Source organism: Mastomys coucha, unplaced genomic scaffold, assembly GCF_008632895.1.
Source record: "Mastomys coucha isolate ucsf_1 unplaced genomic scaffold, UCSF_Mcou_1 pScaffold15, whole genome shotgun sequence".
NCBI classification, from domain to species: Eukaryota; Metazoa; Chordata; class Mammalia; order Rodentia; family Muridae; genus Mastomys; species Mastomys coucha.
In genome coordinates, this window is record NW_022196897.1 from 158,379,558 (window position 1) to 158,398,078 (window position 18,521).

Consider the following 18,521-nt stretch of genomic DNA (forward strand, 5'->3'; position numbering starts at 1 on the left):
CCCAGTTCCGGGGGTCTTTCACAAGGACTATCCAAACAACGTAAGAGCCCTTTCAAAAGCTCACCTATGATAACAGATTTCACAAGTGTTCAGACAATGCTAAGCCACACTGAAGTCCCAGGCATGCGGTAGCAGGGTGACAGTGAAGTTTCATTTCCTAGCTCATGGCCGTGCCTGCTTGGGCTTCTCTGTAGGCTAAGATAAAAGCCACAATCCTAAAAAACAACCCATGGGACTCCTCATCGGGCTATGCTCCAGACTGTCCACAGAAATGTAGACAAGAAAAACCATTGCCGTAATAAATTATTATGGCATTTATCTTTCTGGCATCTAGATTTTTTTAAGACACAAAGCATGCTCTTCCTAGAGTTCTGAAGTCCCTGCAGTTTCAGCACAACACAGAGAATAATATATTCTCTCAGAGACTCTCCTCTGAGAAGCTGGAGCACCAGGGAAAGTCCATCCAACAATAGCCAAAGCAAAGACATGGTACCCTCTGGCTTGAGTCTGGTTCTCAAAAGTGCTCTGCCCCGTGCTCCCTCCAGCAGGGGAGAGACGGGAGGGTTCCATTCCTCCAGCAGGATGTCTGTTTTCAGGACAAGTGCAGAAAATATTTTGTGTTGCAGTTACATGAGGCTCTTGCTTCTTCTCTTGCAGAGTGTTTAATTAATCTAACCCAAAGAAAACATCCGTAACAATTCTGAGATATGCTGAACACTCAGTGCTGAATGCCAAGTCTCTGCCTGACCCCAGGGTTAATCACCCAGAGCTGTCTGGAGAGATCAAACCCAATGGCCATTGGTTCAATCAATATTTGTTTATCCAAATGATCCAGAGAGGAAGGTTGTACAGAGAGGAACCTTCCTAAAAGCAGCACCTGAGGGGTTTCAGGAGATGGCGCAGCTGTCAGGGGACTTGCTGCTCTTAGTACCTGAGGGGTTTCAGGGGTTGACTCAGCTGTCAGGGGACTTGCTGCTCTTGCTCTCCACCCATGGCAACTCACAACTGACTCCAGGGGATCAGACAGCTCTCATGATGTCCACCACCTCCAGCATTGACATGCACATACACAGCCCCTAACATGCATAAATAAAAAAGAAATTATGGTGTGTGTGGGACCAGACAGAGGGCACAACAGCAGAGTCCAGGGTAAGAATATTTGGTTAGAGGAAAGAAGAAAGGGAGGAAGGTATGGAAGGAAGAAAGGGGGAGGGAGGAAAGGACAAAGGGAGGGAGGGAGGAAGGGAAGGAGGGAGGGAGGGGAGGAGGGAAGAAGGAAGGGAGAGAGGGAGAGAGGGAAGGGGGATTATTAAGGTTTTGTTGTGGTCTGAATGTAAGCTGTCATTTACAGGCTCCTGTGTTTGACTACTTGGTCCCCAGCTGGTGACACTAATTTGAGGCAAGTCTTTGAAAAATCCCACCTCATGCTCTACAGGCTAGTTTTGTTTCCTGGACCTCCCAGGGGTGAGGAACCCAGAACATACACCTCCCACCCAGCTTTTCTCGTAAGCAAAACTAAACCCTTCTTCCCTCGGGAAGAGTCTGGTCACATGAGCAAGGAAGGCACTTAATACAAACTCTGCTGCTTTATTTGTTTGTTTATTACTTATTATTTTAGGTGGAAGTACTAACATATGTATAAAGCCACTAGAAAAACCGTTCTGGCCAATCAGCTCAGGCTTGACCACATATGAGGTGGCTATCTTACACATTTTAAACAACTGATGAAAGTTACTATTTCTGAAAGATCTGCATCTGCCAAGTGCTTTCCGTGGACTGTCTTAGTTCATGTCCACAGCAGCCAACTTATAAAGGAGACTCTGTTTAAATTCTCATTTCACAGACGGCCCAGGAGACCCAGAAGGGCTTCATGACGTGTTCCGTGCTACGGAACCAGGAAAGCTACAGACGAGGTCAAGACTAGGAAGTGAGCATGCGCTGAACTCCCAGCTGGTCCCCCCTCATCTGGGTCCACTCTGGATCCACAGAGCCCAGACTGGAAGTGCCAGGCCAGCCCGAGTAACATAGTAATATCCTTTGCAAAACTATACATAAACACACATACACACATTCATATACTCACATGTACACACACTCATATACCCACACACACTTATACACACTCACACACACACACTCATACATATACATACATGCACATATTCATATATACATACATATGCTCACACACATATACACATACACACACATATACTCATATACTTACATATACATACCTACACATAAACTCATTCATATACACATACATATATATACACATACACACATATATATACATACAGAGAGAGGGGGGGTTTCTTCAATGCCTGAGGAGTTTGTAACTCTGTAGTCTAGAAAACAGAGTCTAAGAATACTAGACTGTGGTATCTTGCCCCTCTGCCCCGTTGCGGGTTCCAGAAGCGAAAGAAAGCCGTGACAGACCCGGGGTTGAGACCACCCGCCTGTGGCGTGAATTTCGGGCGGCCCCTGAGATCAAACGCAGACTTTGCAGCTTGGAACCTCAAAAGAACTGAAACTAAATGAAACTCAGCCTGTTCCTGCCAGAACTCCGTTTGAAGTGCTGCTTTGTATACAGACTGGGGTGCTGTTTTCCTGCTATCACGTCTATGCTAAAAAGCAAGAATTGTTTTGGTTTGGATCCTGCCTGTGCCATATAAACCCATTTTTCTCTAGTAAAGACACACCTTGATAAATCTTCTTGGTGTGGTTTCTTTGTCTCCTCCCTCACCCTCTTATTTCCACAGGTACTCAATTATCCCAATTGGAGAACACCCACTGAGAGTGGGACTGCTGGACAGCCCCCCCTCACTAGACATTATGCAAAACAGAATGGCCCTGTGCAGCAACGGCTACTTCCATCCTATTCTCCCTGAAAAACACGGCAGAAGATGCAGTGGCATCTGTCATAGGAGACTATAAAGTATGTGCAAACCTGAAAGTCGTACAATTCTGGGACCTGTGCATATTTTAAAGAATACAAAATTACCAACAAATATGATTTCCTTTGAGTGGGGAAGGAAATTATAATGGGTTGTAAGATGCTCAGCTAGTTACAACTCTGGATTCTAAGATCTCTCAAAAGCTACTTTAAAAAAATCCACATATCAAAAGTTGTCTGGTGTTGCCCTGGTTTCCCTTTTTCTCTAGAATAGTCTATAAATGCAGCAACTTCCCATTTCACAGTGGCTCATGCACAGTGGCCCAGGGCACCAGGCTTAGACATCACTGGCTCACGGGTAAATTTGCCTGTGTCTAGATCTTACCTCTCTGTGCCTCGTGTTTGCCATCTGCAAAAGGAAAAGTGCAATGCTGCCTATCCCTGTGGGGTTGCTGTAGGTTTTATACTTGTAAATAACAATAAAAGAGTGTGTGGCTATAGACAGCTCTCAGTAATTATGAGAAGGGAGGGAGGGAGGGAGGGAGGGAGGGAGGGAGGGAGGGAGAGAAAGAGAGAGGAGAGTAGGAGGAAGAGAAGATGGACAGGAGGGAAGGTCAGATGAGAGGGAAAAGAAAGAAGAAAGAGGCCAGGAGGGAGGGAAGAGACTTGGGGAGTGTGTAGCCTCTAGTCCCAGGAAGTGCCTGCTCCTTGCTCTGTGAAAGTGCTGAGTAAGGAGAGGGAGCTTGGGAAGAACAGCTCAAGTCTGCACTAGGCAACAGAGGACAAAATGTTGACATGACCACACTTCTCAGATGGGCTTGGTCTCGTGTGGGCATGGCCCCAGTGGGCGTGGTCTCTTCTGGGCTTGGTCTCGTGTGGGCGTGGCCCGGTGGGCTTGGTCTCTGATGGGCGTGGACTGCTCAAGGCTGAACCCCTTTGATTGGTGCTTCAGTTCAACCACTAGAAAGATAAACTTCTCACCAGATAGACAGAACCCTGCCCTGCTCCTAGAAGGTGGGTTTAAAGGTGTCTGCCGTTGGTCCATGAGGCAAAGCAAGTAGCTTGAAGGAGCTGGCACTCACTGGAGACTGAGTGGAGATGTGGATGCCAGAGCATGGTGCAAAGATAATCACTAATCACACTCTCTGCAACTGAAGCTTCTTCATCTGCGAGATGACGGTCTCTCACCTGCCTTTCGAGTTTACTATAGAGATTATGGAGAGAGCAGACTTGGCACGGGAGGGGTCTGCTCACATCTGGTGCCCCATTAATAAAACTTGCAAAGGTCAGAGAAGTGTGTTTCTCCTCTTGCCCATTGCCCCGTATGGAATCTTTTCTAGTTAACGAGGGGGAAATCTACATGCACAAAGACATGCCCTGCAGGATCATCTGCACTTCTTCTCTTTGGGAAATGATTAAGGAGGACTGTTGTCTACAATAGCAAATAATCCAAGACAAAGCAATCGCTCAGCACCGATGTTACACTGAAAGGAATTATGGTACATAGACAGGATAGAAGACTGTGAGGACATTAAGAATAATTATGGGGACAGTGTAAGTGACATGGAAATAGTTAGGGGCATAGTGCTATATGTAGGGGAAGTAGAATGTAACTGCCAGGTGGGCCACGGGATAGTCCCGCTCCATTAAGTCCCACCCTCAGCCCACCCCAACCCCACCCAACTGTCTACTCAGTGGAGCGGAGAATGCACCCTGGGAAAATGCGAGGCGGAGGGAAAATACAATAAACACATCTGTATGTACAACAGACTTAGACTGTCTGGTGGAAAAAATAATAAAAATATCGAAGTTGTGATGATGTTGCTCATGAGGGTTTTGAAGATGAGGTGTCCCCTGCTGTGTCCTGCATTCAACTTTTGGTCCCCAGCTGATGGTTCTGATTTAAAAGCTTACAGAGTCTCTGGGACTTGGGGACTGTCTAGAGAAAGCAGCTCTCAAGGAGTGTGTGGAGAGCCGCTAGAGCCGCACCCGAAGATGGAGCCTGGTTCTGCTTTCCAGCAGGTGGGCGCTCTCTTAAACAAGTCCTTACTTGGCTATGCTTGCTAGCTTGGCTCGCTTTCGCTTTCTGGTGGCCTATCTGCACTCACTACGTGGCCCAATGGGATAGGCTCAGCATAGAGCATTTAAGGGCCTACGGTGTTGCCCCGGGGGTCAGAAGAAGATTGTTCAAGGTTCCTGAATAAACTGCTTAAAGAAGAGCTCTCGGGTTGCGTCATTCTTGCTGGTGGCCCGCACGGGGAACTCACTCCTCCTTCACGCAAAGAGCTCAGAACTTTCTGCAGTCAGGGCAGCTGGCTGGTAAGTTCCCAGATAAGGTGGGAAGGAAAGCCCTCAGAAGTAGAGGCCATAAGGACTCCGAGTTGGAGCAATAAAGTTTCACAGTACAGTGGACCAGAGGAAAAGTGAGAGTAACTATGGGCGCTTCTCATTCTCACCCAATTTTTTTGGCTGTTCAGGAGCTGTTACAGTCAAGAGGACTTAAATTGAAGAAAAGCACATTAGAGGGGTTTCTTAGTGAGTGCGATACCATAGCCCCCTGGTTTGCAATATCAGGTGATCTCATGGTAAGCTGCTGGGATAAGCTAGGCAAGGATTTGGATTTTGCCTGGGATCAAGGTATATTGAAAAGAGGAGTAAGACTTGTATGGAAGTTGATCCAGGGGTGCTTAAAGGATCAGAGATATTACAAGACCATAGAGGAAGAGCAGGCAGTGTTAGAACAGATAAAAGAAAAGAGATCTGTCAAATCAGGAAAAGATAGCACGGATACAGACTAGTCAGATACAGATGAGGAACTAGAGGCTTTAGTAGCAAGATTGGAGAAGTCTACTATTAAAGAAAAGAGGAAGAAGAAGGGCTTAGTGCACGATCCAGGTCCTCCCGTAGTCTTCAGCGTCTGCCACTCCGCCTTATAATCCATCAGAGAGTGGACCCTCGGGGAGGTCTTTTTGCCCTGAGGTATGGCGTACGGTGTGCTCGGAACTGAACTTGGTATGTCCAGTGTTCCAGGATGCTCCAGGGCAGCGGTTTCATGAACCTCTAGATTTTAAAGTAGTTAAATCCCTGGCTGAGTCAGTCCGTACCTATGGCATTACTGCCTCTTTTACCTTAGCTCAAGTAGAGGCCTTAAATAGACATTGCATGACTCCAGGAGATTGGAGCAGCTTGGCCAAGGCTTGCTTGACTCCTGGCCAGTTTTGGACTGGAAGGCATTTCTGATTGAGTTTGCCAATGATCAGGCTAATGCCAATCGAGCTGCTGGCAACCAAGCCTGGGATCGTGATATGTTGTTGGGCCAGGGGAGGTTTGCCAATCAACAGACTGGATATCCACCCCAGGTTTTTGAACAGGTGAATCAGATTGCCATCAAGGCCTGGAAATCATTGCCAAATAAAGGGGAAGTGAGCAGGAATCTTACAAAGATTTTGCAAGGCCCTATGGAACCATTTTCTGATTTTGTGGCACACCTAGTAGAAGCTGCCGGAAGGATCTTTGGTGATCCTGATGCAGCTTTGCCTTTGATTAAGCAATTAGTGTATGAACAGTGCACCAAAGAATGTCGTGCTGCCATTACTCCCTATAAGAACAAGGGATTGGAGGCTTGGATGAAAGTGTGCCGAGAACTTGGGGCTCCTTTGACCAATGCTGGGCTTTCGGCAGCCATGATCCAATTGACTCAGAACAAAAGAGGAAACTCAGGGGCGTGTTTCAAATGTGGGAAATTTGGACACCTTAAAAGGCAATGCCCTGAAAGAAGGAGTGAGGCTAATGCAGGAAGTGGCCAACTCCCCAAGTAGCCAGGACTCTGCCCTAGGTGTAAAAAGGGGAACCATTGGGCTAATGAGTATAGATCCATTAAGGATATTAATGGACAGCCCCTGACCCAGGGATATGGTGGTGCCCATTCAAAAAACGGGCAGAGGGGCTCACGTCCCCAGGGCCCGCAAATATATGGGGCAGTAGAGAATCAGGACAGAGAACAGAGAGAGGAGAGATGGCCAACCCTCCGCCATCCAAGGAACCGAGGAGAGCCACTTCAGGTTCAGCAGGGTTGGACCTCCGCTCCACCACCAGACTCGTATTAACTCCTCAGATGGGGGTCCAGTTAATAGAGACTAACTTTAAAGGACCCCTTGAACCAGGAACAATGGGATTGCTACTCAGCTGATCATCTTCTGCCCTAAGAGGACTGATTGTCCATCCTGGTGTGATTGATCCTGATTACACTGGAGTGATTAAGATCATGGTGGCTTCCCCCAGAGACACCACAGCTATCTCTCCAGGAGATAGGATAGCCCAGTTAGTCATTCTCCCTAGTTTACATGCAAAATATGCAGCTAAGCCACAAGAAAGGGGCGAAAAGGGGTTTGGCTCGTCAGGAACTGATCTTACATTCCTGTTCCTGGATTTAGATCAAAGGCCAGTGCTTGAATTAAAAGTGGAAGGAAAAAACATTTTAGGTCTATTGGACACAGGAGCAGATAGAAGTATCATTGCTAGGAAGGATTGGACATCAGGCTGGCCAATACAAGCTTCCTCACAGACCTTACAAGGCCTGGGTTATGCAAAGGCTCCGGATATGAGTGCAAGACAGCTAAAATGGCAAGATCAGGAGGGGCATTCCGGAGTTATGCAGCCCTATGTGCTAGATTTGCCAATTTCCCTGTGGGGGAGGGATTTATTAAAAGACATGGGCTTTAAGTTGACCAATGAGTTGCCTTACTCAGGAGCCATCCAGAAAATGATGCATGACATGGGCTACTTTCTGGGGTTTGGATTAGGGAAGTATCTACAAAGACGTGGGAGTCCTGTCCAAGCCTCACCCAGAAAAGGACAACAAGGATTGGGTTTTCCCTAATGGCCACTGAGGAGGGGATCCCCATTACTTGGAAGACAGAGGAGCCTGTGTGGGTTCCTCAGTGGCCTCTTTCCTCTGAAAAATTACAAGCCGCTAAACAGCTGGTTTTTGAACAATTATCCTTGGGTCATATCAAACCCTCTGTGTCTCCTTGGAATACTTCCATCTTTGTCATCAAGAAGAAGTCAGGGAAGTGGAGGCTTTTACATGATTTGAGAGCAATCAATCAGAGATGCAAATTATGGGCCCAGTACAAAGGGGTCTGCCTTTGTTATCATCATTGCCAGCTAGCTGGCCCATAATTGTAATAGATGTTAATGATTGTTTTTTTCTCTATTCCCTTGTATCAAAAAGACAGTGAGAGATTTGCCTTTACGGTTCCTTCTTGTAATCATGAGGAACCAGGCCAGAGATATGAATGGGTAGTTCTGCCCCAAGGAATGGCAAATAGCCCTACTATGTGTCAGCTGTTTGTGGGCGAGGCCCTTGCCCCTTTGAGACAACAATATCCAAGTGTCAGGTGTGTTCATTATATGGATGATATCCTGCTGGCTGCCAAATCTGAGGAGATGTTGAGTAGAGCTTATGTAGATTTAGTTAAATTATTAGAAAGGAGAGGGCTATTTATAGCCCCAGAGAAGGTTCCAAAGAATGATATTGTCAATTATTTGGGTGCAAAAATTCAAAGCAAGCATGTAGTTCCTCAGAAGATTGAGTTGAGAAAAGATAAATTGAAAACATTAAATGATTTTCAAAAGTTGTTAGGAGATATCAGTTGGGTACGTTGTTATTTGAATCTTCTCAATTATGAATTAAAGCCACTATATAATATCTTAGTGGGAGATTCAGCATTAGATTCTCCTAGGAGTCTGAATTTGGCAGCACGTGAAGCCTTGTGTAAAGTGGAAGAGGGCTTACAGAATGACTTTTTAAAGAGATGGGATGAAGGTAAAGAAATTGTGTTGTGTATATTGCCAACTTATGTCCAACCCACTGGATTGTTATGGCAGGATGGCCCACTTTTGTGGATATATCCTAAGATCTCTCCTGCAAAATCGGTTGAGCATTATCCCACTGTTGTAGCAAGTTTGGCTAATACAGGTATTCAACAGTGTTTGCAATACTTTGGTATTTTTCCCACCATGATTGTAGTCCCTTATTCTGCTCAGCAAGTAAGAGTTCTATGTGGAACTGTGGATGAATGGGCTATCCTGCAGTGTGGTTTTGCAGGTGTAATTGATAATCATTACCCAAAGCATCCTTTATTGTCATTTTTTAAGGAACATCTGGTGATTTTTCCACAAATTACTGTTCAAAGTCCTATTAATGGAGCCCCAAATATTTTTACAGATGGATCCAAGACTGGCTGTGGAGCCTATGTAATTGGAGAAGGGGACCCAGTGGTATGTCAGTTTAAGCCCGGGTCTCCCCAAATTGTTGAATTTCAAATAGTAATTGAAGTATTTAAAAATTGCAAATTTTCCTTTAATTTAATTTCTGATTCAGCCTATGTAGTTAATTTGGTAAGGATGCTTGAAGTTGTTGGTAAATTAATATTGAGTAGTCCCATTCAGCCATATGTGCTTCAGCTACAAAATCTGATATGGCTTCGGAAGAATCCATTTTATATTCAACATGTAGGAGCACATTCAGGCCTTCCAGGCCCAATGAGTGAAGGAAATGCATTGGTAGATAAAATTACTAGAATTGAGTTCATTTTTATGAGTTCTTCTTTGGAAAAGGCCATGAACTTCCATCAAAGATTCCATGTTAATGCTAGAACCTTACAGGCTAAATTTCATATCTCTAGAGCTGATGCTCGAGAGATTGTTTTAAAATGTTCCCAGTGTGTTACCCACCTGCATCCTCCCTCGTTAGGAGTTAACCCCCACGGTTTGCACCCCTTATGGGTGTGGCAGATGGATGTTACTCATATTTCTGAATTTGGCACTTTAAAGTATGTCCACGTGTCTATAGACACGTGTTCTGGGATTATATATGTCACCCCTTTGAGTGAAGAAAAGGCATGCAATGTGATCTTGCATTGCCTAGAAGCCTGGGCTGCCTGGGGTAAGCCCCAGCAGCTCAAAACAGATAATGGACCAGCCTATATGGCTCAAACCTTTACGTCTTTCTGTAAACAAATGGAAGTTCATGTTTCCCATGGATTGCCATATAATCCTCAAGGTCAAGGCATTGCAGAGCATGCTCATCGCACACTCAAAGAAATTTTACAAAAACAAAAAGGGGGAATTGGCCAGGGCCGTACCCCAAAAGAAAGAATTGCTCTTGCTCTTTTCACCTTAAATTTTTTAAATTTGGATGTGGATGGCCTTTCTGCTGCTGACCGTCATCAGCGCAGTGGAGGATCCTTAAAAGGTTTTGTGATGTGATCATGGGCATATGGCATGGTCCTGATCCAGTGTTGGTGTGGGCAAGAGGGTCCTTTTGTGTTTTTCCCCAGGATCGTTTGGAGCCTCTGTGGATTCCTGAACGGTTGACAGTCAAAATGTGGATCCTAGTTCTGCTGCCAATTCTGAGCTTGAGCTGGATGCCAGCCCTGATGGAACCCCGCTGGGGGATAATGTCCGTGTTTCCAAAGCCTCTTTCAGTTAGTCATGATGCGCAAATATTTCCCCACTTGTTTGCTAGTAATAAAAGTTTAGGTGTTCCCTATTTGCCAGAGGATAAAGAGATAAGCCTTATAGAAGGAAATATGAGTATTAGTTTAGAAGGTAGTTTTTGTATGCATGTAGTGCTTAATGTTAGTGATAGAAGTAAATGTGTATTGATATAGAATCAAACTGCTGCTTGGTTAGATGGTCTTAATAGTGCAGCTCATGATGCTATAGTTAATAGTGCTAATGGAACCTGGGTTACTGATTGGTGGCCCGCTTCTCACAAGAAGGGGAATACCACCATTCCTAATCAGCCAAGATGGACACCATATTGTACAGGAATTAGAGAAGAGACCTTACCCCCCTGGACGGGATGTCAGGCTAGAAAGGCCTTTTGGGCAGTTAAAGGTTATTTTATACTTTGTGGTAATTGCTCAATTGGGATGTGAATGGAAGATACGAGGCCTTTGTGTTACATCAGTGCAATATCATAATTATACCTTGGCTGCTAATCTATCTCGGAGGTTGTCTGAACATCTTATAGGAAATTGGTCCCAAGAATTCGAAACACTATGAGGGATCTTCGCCTGGTTATCATGCATGTGAATTCCACCCGAGTTGATCAGTACAGAGTGTCAGTTGAAACCCCGATTTCAAGGCCCGAGTGAAGTGTCATCCGTAGATGGGACCCACTGTGCTCACACACTCAGAATGAGCTGTCCAAGGAATGCCCTAAAGGTGTGACACTTCTCGACATCTGCTTAAGGAAGCAAGTGCCTGTCATTCCTGACTGTGCAGATTCATGCCAGCGCTTTCTGTAGCTGAAGGATTATCATCTTGGATCACCTCCGCTATGAATCATCTCAAGGAATGGGCGGGCATGGGAGCCATAATGGTTACTTTACTCCTGGCTTGTTCCTTGGGCCTTTGGTGCTTGTGTAAGATGCGGCTTACTCAGAAGTGGAATGCAACCATGATAGTGCAAGCCTTTACAGCCATTGAGGCCGGGCAGTCACCCCAAGCGTGTCTAGCAGTCATGCAGAAATGATTGTCATGCTCAGGATGCGAGGCTAAGCACTCTGGGTCAGCTTCTAGTGGCCCAGAGAAGAGCATGTCTGATTGCATATGGGTTGGTACCCAAGGCCCCGTCTCTGAGAAAAAGGTATCGGATGGGTCTGGCACTCCCCGGGTGAATCTGGGTGTGGGCCAGTACAATGTCCCTGTTTCCAGCATCAGAGATCAGACCTCTACTCTTGCCTGTTGCGTTTTAAAACAAAAGGGGAAAACTGTGGAGAGCCGCTAGAGCCACGCCCGAAGATGGTGCCTGGTTCTGCTTTCCAGCAAGTGGGCGCTCTCTTAAACAAGTCCTTATTTGGCTATGCTTGCTAGCTTGGCTCGCTTTTGCTTTCTGTGGCCTATCTGCACTCGCTACGTGGCCCAATGGGATAGGCTCAGCATAGAGCATTTAAGGGCCTAGGGTGTTGCCCTGGGGGTCAGAAGTAGATTGTTCAAGGTTCCTGAATAAACTGCTTAAAGAAGAGCTCTCGGGTTGCGTCGTTCTTGCTGGTCAAGGCGGTCGTGACAGGAGTGGATCTTAGAGGCTTGTACCCATGTCTGGTTCTGTCCTGCTTGTCGTCTGCTGTCTATCACCAGGATGTGACCCACAGCTTCATGTTCTCTAAACCCCAACCTTAACCCCTAACCCTGTCACCTATGCCTTCCCAACAATGGTAGACTAAAGTCCCAAGAAACCATGAGTCTAACTAAACCTCTCCCTCTTTTAATTGTTCCTTGGGGTGTTCTATCACCCAAAGAAGGAAAGTAAGCAATATAGCAGTGACAGACTGTTTCTGCTGATACAGGGAGGTAAAAGAAATGGGGGGAGGAGAGAAGGAATGGAGGGGAGAGGGGGAGAGAAAAGCAGGGAGGAGGAAGAGAGAGAGAGAAGTAGGAACCAAGGGCTTAAAACTCCATTTCTGATTCTGGAAGCTACTTTAGCACAATGAAAAGCCTAGACCTTGGGAGACCTTGGGAGACCTTGGGAGCAAGAAGGCTGCTGAGGAGGCCCCTCCTCTACTCCTCTATTGCTCTGGGCCTGTCGTGAGGTAAAATGGAAATGTGCAGGGCAAAGTTGCCCATCTCACGAATGAGAAATAACCGAGAGAGGAAAAGAGCTGAGACCCCTTTAAAGGCACACAGCCCGTCCTCTAGCCCCTGTCCCTTAAAGGTGTCACTGTCTCCTGTGCACCACACTGTTGAGATCAAACCTCCACCACCTTTAAGCAACATTTAGTGCAAGACTAATGAAGTCTAACGCTGGGCAGATCCCAGCAGCCCTCATGACAATCTAGTGAGTGTGAATGGAGGTGCTAAATCAAGCCTGGTAATGTCAGGTAAAGACGTGCAGCCCCATCCTAGCAGGCTCTATTCTATGCACCAACATTACCATAAGTGGCTAGATGCAGCAGGTTTGAGCTCAGAGTCTACCTCAGTCACGGTGGTACTGGTCTTGACCCCTCCTTGGTACAATACCGGTGTCCGTGGTGTGAGGGTATGGCACAGCAGTGCGGCACCTTTGACAGAACTACCTGCACCATTTCTCCTCAACTTCTTGCCGTGCAAGTTAGAATAACTGCTTGTTGGGGGAGGGAGGCATACACGGAGTTATAGCACAGAAGCCTGGGGCCTGTCCTTCTGTGGACCTGACACCCAGGTGTGCACCTGCAATCTGCAGGGATTTGAATCCCACTGTAAGGTGGGCACTATGGATGGTGCTGTGGATCTGCCCCAGCTCTGAGGAAAATCTTGTAGAAATAATTCTTGCGTTCCCCCAGTTCATGGCTGGGACAGATGTGAGCCTCCATTCCCCTCTAGTGCTAGTCCTGAACACATCCGTAGCAAAAGTATGGCAAGCCTGGATGGAGACAACCATCTAGTGCTAAAATAACAGAAATGACTGTGCTTTGGAGAAAATATAACTACCTTTCCCATTTCTTCCTAGAAGGACAAACAGCAAGATTTTTGGAGATACTGAGTTTTCCTGGGCTTGGATGGGGGCACACATCAAGCATGGAGAGTTCTCAGGGAGAGGGCTCGCTCAGTGAAGTGCTTGCTGTACAACTGTGAGGACGTGAGTTCAGATTCCTAGCCCCTCATAAAAGGCTGAGTGCAGCGCCCAGTGTGCCCTGCAATCCCAGTGCAGAGTGGGCAGAGACCAGAGGAAGCCCGGGTCTCACTGACCAGCTCTGTTGCTGAACTGGAGAGTTCCAGCTTCAATGAAAGACTCTACCTCAAATGAACCCAAGACAAAGCGGAAGGCCAGGGGTAGTGACACAAGCCATTAACACCAGTACTCGGGAGCCAGAAGCGGCCAGAACTCTATGCATTTAAGGCTAGCTGTTCTCCACAAGCTCCAAAACGGCCAAAACCACACAGTGATCGATGCCTTGTCTCTGTTTTTAAAGGGTATTAAGGAAAGAGTGATAGAACAAGATACCCAATGTGGATTCCTGGCCTCCACGTGGACCTTACGGCACATACATGTGCACACACCCACAAAGAGACTGAGACACTGACAGACAGACAGACAGACAGACAGACACAAAGAGAGAACACCTTCAGGAAACATTAATATCACCTAGTGGCCCAATTAGGCTTCAGACAACAACTAAATAACAACCAGGCTAGGTAGATTCTGTAACAGGAAATTTAAAGCAATTGGTTTAAGGAAACAGAGAAATGGTTATAAACCCAAACAGAGAGCCTTAACACAGAGATAAACCATCTTAAAAAAATAAGCAGAAATGTTTGAACACACATCTAGCAAGATAAATCCTGTAGGTGGCACGGACAAGATGTACAGATGAGATAGAAGGAAGACCCGAGGCCAGCCGTGTGAAAATCCACGGCTGGGGGGGGGGCATGGGGGAGGGGGAGTGTGAAGACAAGCAGAAAAGGCTTGCGGGGATTTTAGGACAGTGTTAGCAAAGGGCATGTTTGGGACCTGGAGTTTAAGAAAGACTTGAGAATGCCAATGGGGGAGAAGCAATGCAGGAAACTCCTCAAGCTCTAAGGTCAGCGGTCAGAGGTCAGCGGTCAGAGGTCAGCGGTCAGAGGTCAGCGGTCAGACCTAAGCAAGTCTACCACAGACATCATCACCAAGAGAAGAGTGTCATGGCAGGGAGAGGGGAAAACAAATAGTGTACAAGGTGTGCCCATTCACCTGACAGCAGATTACTCAGCAGTGAGCAGAAGCTGGGAGAGACATGTGAGATTTCTGCCATATTTCACTACTAAAAGGAAACACGCCAACTGAGAATGATGTGCCCAGGAAAGCCATCTTTTAGAAGTGAAGAAAAGATGAAGACGTTTCCAGAAAAACAGAAGCTGAGAGAGTCTATCCCTATGCTACTGTCCTACAAGAAACACGAAAGGGAGGGCAGACGAGATTGCCCAGCGGCTAAAGCACTCGGCTCATCAGCCTGATGGCCTGAGTTCGAGCCCTGGTACCCACATGGTGGAAGGAGAACTCACAAGGTTGTCCTCTGAGTAAAACGAGACCTCCTAAGATATAAAGTCCGCTGGTAAGAGTAACTATGGCGACAGTGGAATGCTGTAATACTGTGAGCTATGCCTATGCCGGCCTATCTTTAGGATAAACATTGAGATAATGGTAATTACATTAATATTTCAAGAGATGGTGAAAGAGGATGAACAGTCCTAATTTAACTCGGAAAGTCATCAGAGGGACAGGGAAACTCATTAGGAGGAGGGAGCCTCACCAGGGAAGGGAGGGACGAGGAGGGGGATGAGTGTGGGGAGGTAAAAATGGCAAAAATTCAATTTATTAATGTGTATAAACTGTCAAGGAATTAAAAACTGTAAATATTCAAGCTGTGGGGCAGAACGGAGTGCAAGAATTTGCTAGTGCATTTTCTCTTTTGTTTATCGCTACAGTCATGTTAAGTTGATATAATTTTTAAACAACTTTTTGTAATCAAAGATGGTTTTGTAAGCCTTATAACAACCACAAGAAAAAAAAATAGATCACAGACAAATCTGAAATAATAGACAGGGAGCCAAACACACTATTAAAAAGAATCGATTATCCACAAAGAAGGACTTCAAAAGCGGAAGGGAGGGAGGAGGGAGGGGAGAAGGGAGGTAGAGAGGGAGAAAGGAGAGAAAACCTAGGAAATAAGCTACAAAATCATTGTAGTAAGATCTTGCCTATAGTGTTACTATAAAAGCATTGTCCTATCACATGGCTATATCACCTTGCCTGAAATAGAAATGGATTCAAGTCTTCAACTGAAAGACCAAGAGTGACTAAATAGACTTTTAAAAATTAATTAATTATTAATTAATTAATTGAAGAGTCCAGAATGTGTTTGCTTGCAAGAAGCTCATTAAGAATCTAAGGACACAAATAGACCAAAAATGAAAATGTGCCCTAAGATTCGATGCCAATAAGGGACTGGGGGGTGGCTCACGGGCTGGGGAGGTAACTCAGGGTTGGGGAGGTGGCTCAGGGCTGGGGAGGTGGCTCAGGGTTGGGGAGGTGGCTCAGGGCTGGTGAGGTAACTCAGGGTTGGGGAGGTGGCTCACGGGCTGGGGAGGTAACTCAGGGTTGGGGAGGTGGCTCAGGGCTGGGGAGGTGACTCAGGGCTGGGGAGGTGGCTCAGGGCTGGGGAGGTGGCTCTGTGGTTAAGAAAATGTACTGATCATGCAAGAAGACCTGAGTTTGGTTCCTAGCATTCAGCTTAGGTGGCTCACAGCTGCCTGTAACTCCAGTTCCAGAGCTGGCACCATCTTCTGAAGTCCCTGGGGAGCTGCACTCACATGTACACCCTCACACGTATACACACATATGTGCATAACTAAAAAGAAAAAGAAAAATGTAAAGAGTAAATGCGTGGAGCTGGAGTCATGGTTCAGCAATCAGAGCACTGACTACTCTTGCAAAGAACCCAGTTTGGACTCCCAGCACCTATGTGCTGATTCACAATCTCCTGTAGCTCCAGTTCCAGGGGATCCAACGCCCTTGCTGGCCTCCCTAGGTACTGCATGCACATGGTACACAGCCATAATGTAGACAAAATACCCATACACAGAAAATAGTAAAGTGTTAAAAAATAAAAAAGATTCCATGCCATTGGAATCTAAAATGAAACAGGAATATTCATATTTATCTCAGATAAGAAAAAAGCTTTCTGCCAAAAGCAGCAATAGAAAATAAAGCATTGTACAATAAATACATTAATTCCCCAGAAAGATGGAGCAGCTCTAGAATATAAGGACCCACTATCAGAGGACTCACTTTTTTTTTTTTTTTTTTTTTTTTTTTTTTTTTTTTTTTTTTTTTGGTTTTTCCAGACAGGGTTTCTCTGTGTAGCCGTGGCTGTCGTGGAGCTCACAGGCTGGCCTCGAACTCAGAAATCTGCCTGCCTCTGCCTCCCAAGTGCTGGGATTAAAGGCATGCGCCACTACTGCCTGGCTGACTTAGGTGTTTATAAGGCAAACATTCACAGAGATAAACACTTCAGTACAACAATAGAGAGGTAATCCAGAGAGAAAAATCAACAAAGTAAATCAACAGCTGATTGTACCGTAGGCCAGATGAGTCTGGGTACCACCCACAGAACACAAATTCAGCCAGAGCAGGGCACGTGTCCGTCTCCATAGCACGTGAAATGCCTCCAAATGTGTTAGGGGAAAACTCGACGAATTTTTAACACCAAACTCACGTGAAGTATCCTTTCTGACAACTGTGCAAAAGAACTAGAAGTCAGTAGCAAAAACTAGTGCAAAAGATCATTAAAACTCACTTTTGAGCAAGCCATGCACCAAGGAAGAAACCAAGAAAGGACTGTTTTTTAATGTCTCAAAAGAAGTGAAGTTGGAGAGAAGCACACCAAAACCTGGCTTTTAGCCAAGTCAGCACCAAGAGGGATGCTTATGACAAGTCAGCACCAAGAGGGATGCTCAACAACGACAAGTTAGCACCAAGAGGGATGCTCACAACAAGCAATGCCTACAGCAACAAACGAAGATCTACAGAAGACAACCCATCACTGCGCCAAAATGAACAAAAGGGAATATACAGATCAGAGCAGAAACAAATGAAACAGAGTTTTTAAAATGTACCCCGAAAATCAGCCAAGATTGTCCAACAATTGGTCCTTGGAAAAGACCAATTGGCAAATCCCTGGCTACAACCAAAAAATAAAAGAAGGCACAAACAAATAAATAAATAAAATAAAAAATGAAGGGGACATTACAACAGACACAACAGAAATGCAAAAGCACTAGAGATTGTTATGAACAACTAAAGGCCAACGGGCTCAGTAACCGTAAGAGACAAATTCCCAGGCACAAGCATCAAGGTTTAATTATGAAGAAAGAGAAAATCTAAACAGAGAGATGGTGATGAAGGAAATTCCTGCCATCAAAGAAATGCCTGGAACATGGTGACCTCACTACTGGACTCTACCAAGCAGTCAAAAAGAAATACTAGCTCCACTTGAATTCTTCTTTTAAAAAAAGATGAAGTGAAAAGAATTCTTCCAAATTCAGTTGTGAGGCCAGGACCACCTGATAGCAAAACCAGACAAGGACCCAGCACCAATATCATTAATGAAGAGGATAAAAATCCTCAACCAAATGCTAGTGGGTAGACTGCAGTAGCACACACACACATACACACACACATATACATTATATATATATATTCACTATATATTCAATATATATATACTCACTGTACATATTTACTATATATATTCACTGTATATATTCACCATATATATTCACTATATATGTTCACTATATACGTTCACTATATACATTCACTATATATTCACTGTATATATTCACCATATATTCATTATATATTCACCATCTATATTCACTATATACATTTGCTTTAATCAGGTGTGATTCATTGCAGGAATGTAAGGATGGTTCTATGCAAATTGAGACATGTGACATCAAGGGACACGAAGAAGAATGAAGCCTGATCTCTATCCCTTGCTGGCTACAGAGTCAACTCAAAGTGAACTAGAGACATAAGCGTGGGGTTTGAAACTGTAAACATGGCTCAAAGTGGACTAGAGACATAAGCGTG